The sequence below is a fragment of the Archocentrus centrarchus genome, chromosome 14, assembly GCF_007364275.1.
Source record: "Archocentrus centrarchus isolate MPI-CPG fArcCen1 chromosome 14, fArcCen1, whole genome shotgun sequence".
NCBI classification, from domain to species: Eukaryota; Metazoa; Chordata; class Actinopteri; order Cichliformes; family Cichlidae; genus Archocentrus; species Archocentrus centrarchus.
The window spans coordinates 36,894,244-36,908,438 of NC_044359.1; the positions used below are offsets into that span (position 1 = coordinate 36,894,244).

Consider the following 14,195-nt stretch of genomic DNA (forward strand, 5'->3'; position numbering starts at 1 on the left):
GGGGACCCGAGGCCCTCAGGAGGTGACAGAGACAAATGCTGTAAAACTGCATGCTGTTTAGTGATGCTGTAATCCAGTCAGGGATAAGCGGACCACAGAGGCTACAGTGCAGGAGGAGGCCTACGCAAACTAACCAAGTAGATGTAGCTGGTAATTTAAGGCAGGCGCAGGTTACTGGGGGTGTAGCCTTCATATGTTAATACAGGGATCTGATTAAATGTTAATGAGCAAGTAGCTGTTTTCAAGTGTCTGAGTTCACAAGATTTGAAGGTTTGGTCTACAAGTGCAACATGTATTAATTTTTCACCTAAGGGCAAGTACGTACATTTTTACCCATGAAGGTATGTTTACCTTTTGTGATTAGTGCTGCTAAGCATGTGGAAACAGCCCAGTCTTTCTGCTTTGTCAAGTCTGAGGAAATAACCTTGATTATGTTCATAGTGATGTCATTGTTTGGGGGATTGGGTATAGAGACTACACACTGCAACATAAAGTTTTGTGTAAAAACTGGGGCACGGAGTGTGAAAGATGTGGGGAAATTACCACAAAAAGGGCCTGATTTTGAGTTGCATTGCTGGAAATGTAGGATCCAAAACTTTTAGAGCTAAATTTCTGCCTTTGGTCTTTTGAGCGTGACCTATTAAATTATTGCCCTTTTAAACAGAATGCCTCCTACGGGGGAGAAAAATGCCATTTAATTTGGGGTAATGACATTTGTCTCGTGACTATGGAGGTGTAGGACGCTCTCTTTATTAGTCCATCACTGTTCACTGTCCCTACGTTCTCCTCATCTTAAAGCGTTAATACATTTAAATTACATTAATAAACTTAAATTTTCAAAGTCAAATCTTTGAATGGCAAAGCTTTTAAAGGAGGCAGGGTGTAATAATCCATCCTTCGATAAGTCTGCTTACAGCCTGAGCACCCAGCATTTATAAGGGATTTGAGGGGCCCCCACTTTGTACAGTCAGACGCCTTCATTTTTGGTTCTTGGGCCTTATATTGACAAAATTCATACTAGCCATTTACCACATGCTGTATGCACACAAACCGTGTCCAAACTTTAAAACAAGTAGCTTAAAACTATACTGTGAGCACAGAAGCGCCACCCACCTGTTGCACAAACCTTGGTTTGCAAAGGACAGCCAGTCAGAAGAAAGCAGACTTAAAGGGCACCAAGGCACAGTGTAAGAGGAGTTATTTTGAAATGTGAATCATACAAAGCTGCTGCAGCAGGGTGGGAGATGCAGTTTGAAATGAGCAGAATGCGTCCCTTTTCACAAACTCTTCCAAGTGAATTAATCAGGAAGGCTTCAGCTTCAGGTTTGTGTCCTCTGGAGAGCCTTGCAATGCATCATTATGGAAATTGTGACTTTTCATTGAACATTGTTGCCATGGCAACATCCAGACATATAATGTGTGGCCATGAAAAAGAAAGTTGCTTTAACACAATGGTACATTGTCCAGTTTTCTTATGCTAAGAGACACATGCAGTTCTTCACAGCGCAACAGGAAGTTGGTAGTAGATGTGTTCCACACATGATGTACAGCAACATACCATATAATTACTTATTGTCTAATGTCACACAGTGGACACAGGAAGAGTGATGATGTTTGTATAGGCCAGAAGACAAAAGCCCTCAACTATAGTGCCAGCCTGCCAAGCACAAAGGCACAAGGACCCGATTGTTGGTGCTCAGAGGTTTGGTGTCTTTTATTCTCTGTATTATTGTAGGGCCTTCACCTTACAGTACAAGGTGCCTTGAGTTGACTGTTTGCTGTGATTTGGCGCTATATCAATAAAATGTAATTGAATTTTATAAATATTCTGTGGACTGACAACAGTTGAACTTTTTGGAAGGTTTGCGTCCCGTTAAATCTGGCATAAAACTAACGCAGCAGTTCATAAGGAAAACATGATGCCCACAGTCAAACATGGGGGCGGTAGTGTGATGGTCTGGGGCTGCTTTGCTGCGTCAGGATGTGGACAGCTTGCTGTAATTGATGGAACTGTGAATTCTGCCCTCTACCAGAAAATCCTGAGGGAGAATGTCTGGCCCTAAGTTCATGCAGGGTTATGAAGCAGGGAACAATGATCTGAAACACACCAGCAAGTCCACCTCTGAGTGTCTTTAAAATAAAGTGGTCAAGTCAAAGTCTGGACATAAATTCAATTGAGATGCTTTGATGTGACCTTACACAGACTGTTCATGCTGTTTCTTTGGATTAAAACAATTCTGCAAAGACGAACGGGCCAAATTTCCTCCACAGTGATGTGAAAGACTCACTGCCAGTTACTGCAATCTCTTGATTGCAGTTCTTGGTACAGTGGGTGGCACAACCAGTTATTAGGTTTAAGGGACAGTTACTTTTTCACACAGGGCCAGGTAGGTTTGGATAGCTTTTTTCCCCCTTAATAATTTAAAACAGCGTTTTGTATTTACTCTGGTTATCATATAAAATGTCTTTAATGAGCTGAAACATGTAAGTGTGACAAATATGCAAAAAAAGAGAAAAGAAATCAGGAAAGTTGCGAATACTTTTTCACAGAACTGTAAATGCTGACATAGCAGATTTCATTCAGCAGCCTGTTCAGCTTGTTGAATAAAAACAGGAAATAATAAAAACTTCTCTTTTAATTCAGCATAAAATAAATGAAACGTAAAGAAAATGAGAATTACAGAGTTTGTCACTTAGAGCTAATATCTGACCCAGCAGCATTCCCCTGCTGCATCATTATGTGCCTTTATGCAGTTAGGTTGCCCACATGCAACATGTTTTAGATCCCTAATTTACAGTGCTCCACAGCAGCCATGCTGCTATTTAACGAATGGTCACTATTACAGTCGACCATTCAATCCAAGCCCACTTTCTTCTGAGCAGCAGATCCATGGAAATGTTCAGATGTTTTTATATCAAGACAGACAGAGTTGATTTGAGCATTGATATCTGCCTTACCCTGTAGGGCTGTTTATAAGTAGTATACAGCTGGAGCACAACAGCATGGCAGATCAGCGCTTCCCCTTTTAGGATGAAAACAGTTCATTAGTAACTGATAGAAATATGCGGATGGGAGTCCCGTCTGTGATGCCATATGTAGGACAGATAAACCGCCTCACTGGGATGGCAGCTAAACTGCTGGCTGACTGGAGAGACTTCCAGCCTGTGGACGAGATCCAGAATATGCATAAGGTTGAAATCCTGTGCGCTGCCTACTAACAGCTTCTGCCCTGTTTGCCATCTCTCTCTCCATTTATTGCTGCTCATTGCTTTCTCAGAACTGTTCTCCTTTGCAGGGGAAATGACACTCAATGTGCAGCTCCTACAACAACTCAGACTTTGGATTTTAAACTTTGCTTTAGCTGCCTTAGTCACTGTGTTTAACTTGCTTCTGAAATTTTAGATGGGAAACTAAGGTGCCGTTTACACGAGACCGTTTTCATTTTGAAACGGTGTCGTTTTGATGCGTTTCGCCCTTCTGTTTACACGACAACAGAGTGAAAACGATGTGTTTCAGAAACGGGGTCCAGAGTGGAGCGTTTCAGAAACGCACCGGCTTGCGTTTTCGTGTAAACACTTGAAACCGGGGTGATTTGAAAACGCTCGACTCGCACATGCGCACTATGGTTGCGACGGCCAGTTTTTCGCGCACGCGCAAACTGATAAACAGTACTCGCGGATTCACGAGTGCTTCTTATGCTTTTCCTGTGTTTTTACCGTTTGTAATTCAGCGTTGTGTGCAGCAGCGATCCAACCTCATCATCTGTCCACACAAAACCTCTCACATTGGCCGTTTTGTAAGTAATGAACAATTTGCCGCACTACCTACTGTGTCACTCCACGCATGCGCGTCTTGCGTAAACAAACTTTGCAAAGAGAAAACCAACGCCAACTTGTGGCCTGGCATGGGAACTACATCGTTTTCATCGTTTCACATGTCCTCGTGTAAACGCGGATCGTTTCTGAAACGCCATCGTGTAAACGAAAGGCTGAAACGCATCAAAACGACACCGTTTCCAGTGAAAACGGCTTCGTGTAAACGGCACCTAAAATAGTAATTGTTCTCAAACCAAAAGGTGGAGAGACCCCGGTATTTAAACCCAGTGGGGGTAGTCTCCTGGAGGTGGTTGTGATCCTCTATTGTTCATGTGCATGATCACATGTGCCAAGGTGTGAAAGGAGGCGTGGGTCATTACAATCAAGGGTTTCAGGTGAAACCAATTTGGGACTTCACACCCCCCCCCCTCCCCGAATCAAGTGACCTATTGAGGTCACCTGAAGAAAGGCTTGAATGGGGGTTGAGGCACCTGGGGAGGGAGCTCAGGACAGCATTGTATACTGGGGGAAAGTTGTAATCCACCTCCTCTGTACAGCGATGGTTGATCACAGTGGACATAGATGCTTCTTTAACTCCTCTTTCAAACCATCTTTCTGCTCGGTGCAAAACGTTGGCATCCTCGAAAGACTGACCCTTTCGCCTTTAGATGCAGCCGTACCTCCAGGGGACTACGCCCACTGAGGTTCAAATACCTGGGTCTGTCCACCTTTTGGTTTGAGAACTGAAGAAGCCTTTTGGATGAGAGGTGAAATGTCTTCAAGAAACTTAAAGAAGTCCAGTCGCCTTTTTTTCAAGCTCCAGAGACTACTCTGACCTGGATGACTGAGAACCTGCACAGACATAAAATAACGGAGAGATATTTCACCTGAAACCTGTTCTATGGATCGCCCATTCATTTTAGATGTAATTTATAGGCCGACTATAAGCACTAGAAGAAATACAAACTGATATTTTTAAAATATTGTTTAACCAAGTTAAACGAGTTGTTAAAACAAGAAAGAGACTTTTTTTTCTTCTTCTTCTTCTTCCTGGTACAGAAACCATTTCAAACTGAGCATACTTTGAATGGATGAAGTTAAATGTTGGCCTGATAAATACTGCATGAGCATTTAGGAGCTGTTTGAAACCATTAATCACGTTCCTCATTAGTCAAATCATTTATTCATTAATCAGTTAATTTAAGTGTTTCTGAAATGTGCGGTGCTTTGTGACATGCATAAGGTTGTCGTCTGTTTCCCCTCTCTCATTTACAACTTTGGTTCACAAAGAGGGTGAGAGAGTGCGGGCTGCAGCACTGGATAGTAGCCAGTGGATAACATCTTTGAACCGGTAACTACTGGCTGTACGTTAACAAAATAACTAATATTTCTGGTGTTGTCTAGCAAGGGCAGCAACGTTTAAACATCTAGTGGGTTCTCATGAGTTCTCAAGGCATGGTGCCATGAAGAGAAGAAACAAAGTACTTAAACCTTCATTACTCTATCATCACATTTCTGATACTGGAACTAGAAGGTAACAGTGATAACTTCAGTTTACACGATGGACAAACTCTGGGTACGTCAGAGACACAAAACATGACAGTTTTACCTGCCTCAAAGTTCCCACATCGTGGACTGACCTGACTCGCATGTCTTTGGACTGTGGGAGAAAACCAGGGGTTACCCGGAGAGAACCCACACGGGCACACTCCACACGGAAAAGCTCACAGTGAGGTGATGCCACACCATCGCCTCCCAACACTCTTTATAAAATCCAAAATGCTGATTTAGTCCTTTCAGCAGCTGAAAAATCTCCAGAGCGCCGTGACTGCCTCCTGCCATGTTTTCATAGACACGAAACAAACACGTGTTGCCGCCCTGCCGGCACAGGAGCTCCAACAGTGTTCACCATGACTGTTTAACAGTCAAACTTGGTTTTAATGAGGTAGTAGTAATAGTAATACCCACTGTAAGGAGTTTCAGCATTGACACCAGTGACACTTTCACCCATATTGAAAATTATATTATTTATGAGATAGAACGATGCTTCTGTTTGACGGCTGCACCCTGTAGTTGTTTGAGCTGTCGTTAGCCTCACGAGTAGCTTCGCAGCTCTGAATCCAGAGACCTCACGTCACAGAGCCTTTTACGGTGATCACAGCAGAACTGAGAGTTTTCTGACAGCTCTGTTCAGCAGAGGTCTGTCCCGTCTCATATCTGGCAGATGCGGAGTTACTCACGTAAATGTCAGAAATATCTTGAACAGAACACAGACGCAGGCGACCCCTTTATATGTTTTTAGAATAAAGGCTGTGTCTTTCCCCAAAGCTGTCTCTGAGTGAAGCAGAGAGAGAGCAGCCATCACAGGTGTGGATACTAACCAAGCAGCAGTCAGGAGTTCCTTTATGCTGTTTCTTCAGCTTGCTGATGAGTGGCAGTAGATTTTCCAGTGACAGTTGGGCATTATTGTTGGTGAAATCAAGAGCTGCCGGCTCAGATTTTCTCCTTCTGCAACTTGTTAAGACTCTGTTAATTATGCAACTCAGAATTAGAATTGCGCCTCATGTGATGCTGAAAATTGCCGGTTTTTATGAGCGTTTGGGAGAACAGTGATGGCCTTTGACATGTAGCCACTTATTTTGCTTTTGTTTTTTGGGGCTGTCTCATTTCTAAGTGCACAGCAGTGCTTGGAAAGGTTCAGTGTAGCATTTATGTCCCCTCTGAGTTTGTCCTCATTTATTAAAGGACTGCATCAGGGTTTTGTGCAGGTAAAAATGCATGTTTGCTCATACAGTATACGTTTTGTTTAGAGGTACAAAATAGACAAATTGGTTATTTCAGCAGAGCTCTCGCTTTATTTTTATTCTGCTTTGCCTGCCTCCTGCCTTTTTAACGTGACATTTATGGCTTACAGCAGCTGCAGTGGATCATCACTGAAGCAGCACCAAATATTTAATATATAGACTATAGACATTAAAATAAGAGAGTTAAAGGGTTTTTTGTGGTGAGACCTATATGTGTGTTTGTGTTATTTTTGCAGTGTGAATTTACTGTCACAGTTCCAAAGGTGAACTCGTTTAAATCTGTAGCCGGAGCAAACATTACACTATATATAATAATAAATAAATGATGCAGTGTCACAAAACCGTTCGCCTCCTTTTTGGTGGTAAGCTGCCAAAGGCTTAGAGAGTGTCTCGCTCACAGAGGCACGACCTGTTTCAGCCTCCCCTCTGTTGTTTTCTGCAGGGCAGCACTCATTCATTCAGGGATCGAATGTCCCGAAACTGAGCTCGAATTTCACTCTAAAAAACTCCTGCTGTCAGAGCTGGAGCCAGAGGCAGCCAGCAGAGGTCTGGTTATGTTATATAGGACGGCCTGGCTGTGACTGGCTGCCTCTCATGTTAATGTACAGTAAGTTGATTCACTGACCAAGCAGTGTGCTAGAAAGCCAGTCTTTAACAGTGATTCACAGATGTAAAACACAAAGTAATGGAAGGATGTGTCTGAAGCAGCTGTCACTGTCTGCATTAAACTGCCTTCCTTCAGCCGTATCACTCTGTGCATTTGGACCGGTTTCATTCCACAGACTCTTCAACTTCATTCTCTAGTTTATTCCTTGTAGATAAATTGTTGACTTCAGATACCAATTTAAACTAAACAAAATCACTTAATTTTTGCCGAGCTGAGGATGAGGCACTGTGCTCCTTGCAGCCCCGGTCACTACTCTCTGGATATCTCTTTCATCAAACCAGTGCCATGATATTCTCTGGAGGGTAATATTGGCAGTTCTAAAAGTGGCATGTATCCATGTGTGTTCACTTCAGTACAGAAAACATGTTATGCTCTTAAGAGCTGCTCTCATAAACAGTGATCAGAGCCACCCAAACTGGCAACACTTGTTGTTGTGCTTTGGCTGAATTTATTCATGTCTCATCTCCTAACTGAATTTGTACCGTTTACCTTTAGACTTGCCTTCAGTTGAAAATTACTGTGAGTGATTTTTGTCTTGTACATATGAAGATTTATATTCATTCTTTCTGTTGCGATTCAGGACTCATTCGTTGTGAGTGGCTCTCAGATCAATAATAGTCCACCAGTGACGCACACAAACATCCGTTATGAAAGTTTAGTGATGGAAAATACTCAGGAAGGTCAGTTGAGCCCAAGTGCCAAAGGTGGCATGGAAGCATCTCAGATTAATTTCACAGCAGGACAACAAGCCCAAACACTCAGTCATAATAACGATATTCAGCCACAAGAAACAAAAAACACACATGGTGTTCCCACAGAGTCTTTTTTTTTTCCTTTTTCCATCAGATGATGTCACACAAAACTGTTCCATTGCTTTCTTTGACACTTGTCAGTTGTTAAGCTCATTAATCAGCTTTACGTTAATAGAATCTGAGACATTGCATAGTCCTGGTTTTTCATTCATCAGTATTTGTTGTTATTGTTTTTGTTATGATAGTAAACAAAACAGCTTCATGTTTTGGACTTTTGGTGGGGAAAAAAACGTGTAAATAAAGATAAACTTGGTATTGTTCTGATTTCTCAGTTATTAGCATACAATCTGTTACTATATTACAACTATTTATGCAAAAGTTTTTACATCACAAAACGTGCTCCTACAATTTTTTAAAACAGAATATTTCATAGACTGTACACAAAGGCTATAAGTAGCCAGTGTGACATCACCCACTGTTTAATGAAGTGCAGGTTTTGCTGTTTTCTTCTGTCATTGTCTTGGTGCTGGGCATGAGAGGTGAATCTGACTGAGAAACAGACATACTTTAGGCTCATAGGAGTCATTTGTCAATCCCAAGGTAGCCCTAGCCTACAGCAAACCCTGCTTTATCTTTCATGGTCCTAATGGGACCATAATGTATCCCTGTGGTCTGAGCCTGACCACAACACAACATAACAGAAAGAAATACTGGAATCCTAGACATTTTATATCTGCCTTGTTGTCTGTTTTATTATTTATTTATTTATGTATGCATATGTTTGTTTCTTTGTGACTTCTGCTCTGTTTGTGTCCCTTTTTATCTGTAAAAGGTGCTACTGGAACTTTTAATTTCCCTGTCGGAATCTTCCTAAAGGGATTAATAAAGTTTAATCTAATCTAATTTATCACATCTATACTATCAGTTAAAGTGAATATAAAGGACCTGCTTGAAGATTGTATTATTGAAGGCACAGCATATTTTAGTAGCTGGAAATGGTTTTCTGTGATTTGGGCTTTTGGCTCTGTTAGCAACTACCCAAGTCTACCTCAGAATTATTGAATTAATATTGGTAGCAGAGGATGGCCGCTGCTTGGAATTACAATTGAAGCCATACCAGCTCAGACATTTCCCAGATTAACAAGGTCTATGTCATGTGTTGAGGAACCAGGTCATACTGATGACAAGTGGGCTAGTGGACCAAGTATACAAATGTGGCATAAGTGGATAAGGAACAAGACTAGTGAACTGTTGGAATGCTACTACACATGTAACCTCATTGAAAGGGGTTACATCAAGAGGATGTGGGACATATGCATTTTTCTAGTCATCTTTTAGAACATCCAGACTGACATCGAAACAGCTTGTAGCTCAGTGTTCCAACATCCACAAGAAGCAACTGCTATCACAACTAGAGACTGACGAGGTACAACACAAATGCTATGGCAAGGGGGAGCCAGGACGTCGGGTCAGGAGATATCATCATCCCCAGACTCTGAGATTGGGTACCAAGCCCCGATAACAGCTGGTATGCTGAATGCCAGAGCAGCTGACCTGACAGAGAAGATCATGGCTGAGTTGGAAACCCTGACCCTCTGTGACTATGTGAAATACCCTCTGAAAGTCTGCTAGAAGATTTGAATGCAGCACTATGGACAGTCCCTGCTGTGACCATCACTGAAACCAACCAGCTGATCTATACCACAGCAACAATGATCTTTGAGATGATTGGATATAAGAATGGTGTGATAAAGAAAGGGATCCCTAAGAAGTACAACAAGCTGTCCATACTGAGGTCTTAGAAACTGCCAAGAAAAGACTCACAGCCCTGGAGAATAAACGAGATGATCTCTGACCTTTCCAAAGTGTACTTCCAGTGGCAGGGGAACCCACAGAGGCTGGAGATGGAGCAATACTGGAAGAACATATGGGAGAAACATGTAACACATAACAATGCTCAGTGGTTAGTGGCTCTAAGAGCAGACCACAGAAACGTCCCTGAGCAGGCTCTGGTAACCATCACAGTGGCAGGTATCCAAGAAAGGGTCTCACATATGAAGAACTGGACCGCACCAGGCCCTGACATGATTAACATCTAATGGCTAAAGAAGCTACGGAGATCAAAAGGACCCTAAGAACCTTCATCAGGAATTCAGCGGGGATGTGGAGAATAAAGCTACAACCAAAGATTATTTTGGTAGTCGAATAATATGTCAATTATTTAATTGAGCATAGTCAATTAGTCAATGATTATTTCAGTCTTACCTCACCTGTTCAGGCCTGCCCACCTGTGAATATCAGCTTCTCACAATTAAAATAAGGACCCACAAAAATACGAGTTTGAAACTAATCAAATGTATTTTTAACATTAATGTGACCATCACAATAAACATCAAATAAACAATGCATATTAAAGTGAATGCAATATTTATTTTTAAATGAAAATATAATGTGCAAATAAGTAAAATGGCTTCTGTCCAAAAGTTCAAATAAGGCTTCAAATTAAATCAAAAAGATTTTTCTGTCCAAGAAAACTGAGACGTTTACAGATGGTTCAGTTCATACAGAGGATTACTATTCACAATCAACTTTAATATTAATGCGAGGAAAGAAACAGTAAGAGCCGCTGTAGCTGCTCTTATTGTCCTTCACTCGTTAGCTAACATAACTGAAATGGTGTCGCTTAGCAAACATCATCCATGAAAGCTTGTTTCCGACAGGTAAACTAACAGAAACATTACTGTAAGAACATTAACATCAATGACGCACTAAAACACACCCATCCAGAGCTGACGTCGCAGGGTGTTAAGTTGAACATAACCTACTGCGCATGGGTCTAAGGGGGGAGTCGTGAGTGCGCAGGGGGTGCAGGTTGTTGGACTTGTTAATGGCGGCCATTAAAAGTGTGCATTCTAACGTCAGTGGTGTGGTTATTGAATTAACATTGGTAGCAGAGGATGGCCGCTGCTGGGAATTACAAAGTTCCTCCATCGTTTGATGAGAAGACGTCTTACGAAAGCTGGAAAAATGAGATTGAAATCTAGAGACTCGTTACAGACTTGGACAAAAAGAAGCAGGCTCTAGTGCAGGGCTCTTCAACTCCAGGCCTCGAGAGCCCCTGTCCTGCAGGTTTTAGATGTGTCCCTGATCCAACACACCTGAATCAAATGGCTGAATTACTGCCTCAGTATGCAGTCAAGTTCTCCAGAGTCCTGCTAATGACTTCTATATTTGACTCAGTACTACCTGGAGAGGGTGATCTCCCACTGGCACACTCAACAATCGTCAGTGAAAGACTGAAGCTGACTGAAGCTGGACAAGTAGTTAAATACACAAAGAAACAGGTCAAAAATATTCTGGAAACAGAGCCAGCCGGGCAGGAAAGGCCAGTGGGAAACACAGAAACTGGTACAACTTAGAATACAGTGACCCAGAGGAAAAAGCTGGATCCACAGGATCAGTTGATATGGGACAAGTAAACAACCTTTAAGTAGTTGAAAATGTCAAGTCCAACACCGACAACAGAGATATTAGCAGTGAATGAGGATATTTTCTCACATGCCAAACAAACTTTACTTGATAACTGGAAAAGAAACAATGTATTTACAGAGGAAAAAGACGAAGGTCAGAAATGCATTTCAACGAGGTGGGTGTGCACACTCAAGAAAACACAAGTGGGCCATGTACCCAAAGCTAGACTGGTTGCAAGAGGCTTTGAAGAAATAAATACTCAAGATCTTCCTAAAGATTCACCTACTTGTTCCTCCAAATCCCCGAAGATGGTGATAGCCATCATATGTCAAAATAAATGGAAAATAAACTTCATGGACATCAAAGCAACCGTCTTGCAAGGTAAAGATTTAACCCGGGACGTGTATATCCGTCCACCTCAAGAGGCAGAGAGTGAAGGATTCGTATGGAAGCTAAATAAATGTGTGTATGGCTTGGCAGATGCTTCCTTGTTCTGGTACAACAAGGTGAGAGAAACCATGCAGAACCTGGGAGGCACTGTGTCAAAAGTCGATCCAGCTGTCTTCTACTGGCAAGATGACTTGTGTAAGGTGACAGGAGTCCATGTCACTTGGATGACTTTGTATGGGGTGGTTCAGACATGCTCTCTTCAGCTGTTATCCCCAAACTGAAAGCTGCTTTTCAAGTTGGACGAGAAGAACATAACAGCTTCAACTACATTGGGATGGAGGTTTATTCTCTGCAGAATGAAGTAAAAATACAACAGTGTGCATACATAAAAAAACCTACAGCCCATTCTTATGGATCCAACCAGAGCACCACAGCGGGAGGCTCCTTTAACAGACACAGAGATGGATATGTTAAAATCCAAGATTGGTACTGATACTGTGGGTAGCAAGACAGAGCAGACCTGACATCATGTATGACATATCTATTTTGACATCAAATACAAAACATGCTACAAGGTGGACATTTCATCATGCTCATGGGAGAAGATGGAAAATTTTCACCTATATGCTGGCAGTCAAAACGGATCAGGAGAGTGATACGAAGCACGTTAGCTGAGAGACTTTAGCACTTGCAGATAGTCCTGTCTTTCTAGCTACACTCAGAGCTCGTGGTTGGTGATGGCACACACAATGTCCTGCCCATTATCTGTGTACTGGATAACTATTCCCTCCTTGATGCTGTAAAGTCTACAAAATCAGTAATTGAAAAGAGACATCGACTTGACATCAGTAGCATCAAAGAACTTATGGAGTCAGGGACGATTCAGGAAATCGTATGGACATCTGCCAAAGAGCAGCTTGCTAACTGCTTAACAAAAGTAGGAGCATCTGCACTTGGACTGCTGAGAGCCCTTAGTGAAGGGAGTGGCAATTTAAAGATTAAGTTCAAATAAGTAAAATTCAAATGTTTTAATCTGTTCTATATTCTTTAAAGAAAGAGGGGAGATTGTTAAGTTGTACATAACCTACTGCGCATGGGTCTAAGGGGGGAGTCGTGAGTGAGCAGGGGGTGCAGGTTGTTGGTCTTGTTAATGGTGGCCATTAAAAGTGTGGATTCTAACGTCAGTGGTGTGGTTATTGAGTTAACACAGGGTGCTGGTGTTTTAAACGCTCACCATTTATTTTTGTTTTCTGACAAATGCTCCCACACCTTTGACAGTCTGTCTCCATTTTCTTTCATTTTCTCCTCCTGTTCCACCAGCGTTATGTTCATGTTACTTTCTTCTTCGTTGGTATCCGGTTGTTAAGTGATGACATGTGTGTCCAAACTGTCACGAGATCAATATGCCGCAATGCTGTGTCCCATGTTGTTTTGACCGATCCGACTCGAAAAAAATACACTCAGCTGTCATTTTACCGATGAGAAAGAGAAGCGGAAATAGCTGCAGTTGATAAGGTATGTTTATTTAGGAGCATTTGGACCCAGAAATGATGTCAGACTTAAAGACCGGATTGTTATTGGCAGACAATGGAGGAAATACTGCCCCCGTATCTTCCTGTAGTGTACAGTTACAAAATCGCACGATAGCAGAAGAAAATGAATGGATGGGTTATAAAATACGAAGCTTCAACGTTAAAATTCCATGTCGACTAATTTTTGTAGTCGACGTCATCGATTACATCGATGACTCGTTGCAGCCCTAGTGGAGAACAGCACTAGAGGCCAACTTCACAAGTCGCCATCAAGTGCAGGATTTACCAAGGAGATGCTCTGTCCCTACTGCTGTTCTGAATAAGCTTGAACCTCCTCAGCCAGATCATTAACCACACTGGCTACAGTTACCGTCTACAGAATGGTGCAAGCATCAGCCCCCTCCTCTACATGGATGACATCAAGTTGCCTGGAGTGAACGAAGCATTGACTCACTGATCCACACCACTAGGATCTACAGCAATGACATTGGAATGTCATTTGGACTGGAGAAGTGAAGTCGGATGGTAAGAAAGAGAGGGAAGGTGTGTGAGTGAGTGTGAATAAAATGCCTTAGACCAGCAGCTGCGTGCTGTGGGGCATGTGACAGTGGAGCATCCTCTCCACCTTCAAACCTGTACGTCTTTGTGAAAGGTAAAACCTGCAGCATGACCACTGAAATATCAGTGCATGAAAACCACAGGATTTCTGTTTGTGGCTGAGCACATGTTGAGTCAGACATTCAGTGGCTCCAGTATTGAAGCA

The 14,195-nt window shown here is 42.2% G+C and overlaps 1 protein-coding gene across 3 annotated transcripts in view; it reads left to right on the forward strand.

Moving 5' to 3' along the window:
- arhgap32b (Rho GTPase activating protein 32b) overlaps positions 1-14,195 on the forward strand; it is a 135,372-nt gene that overhangs the window by 43,832 nt on the left and 77,345 nt on the right. The window lies entirely within an intron of this gene.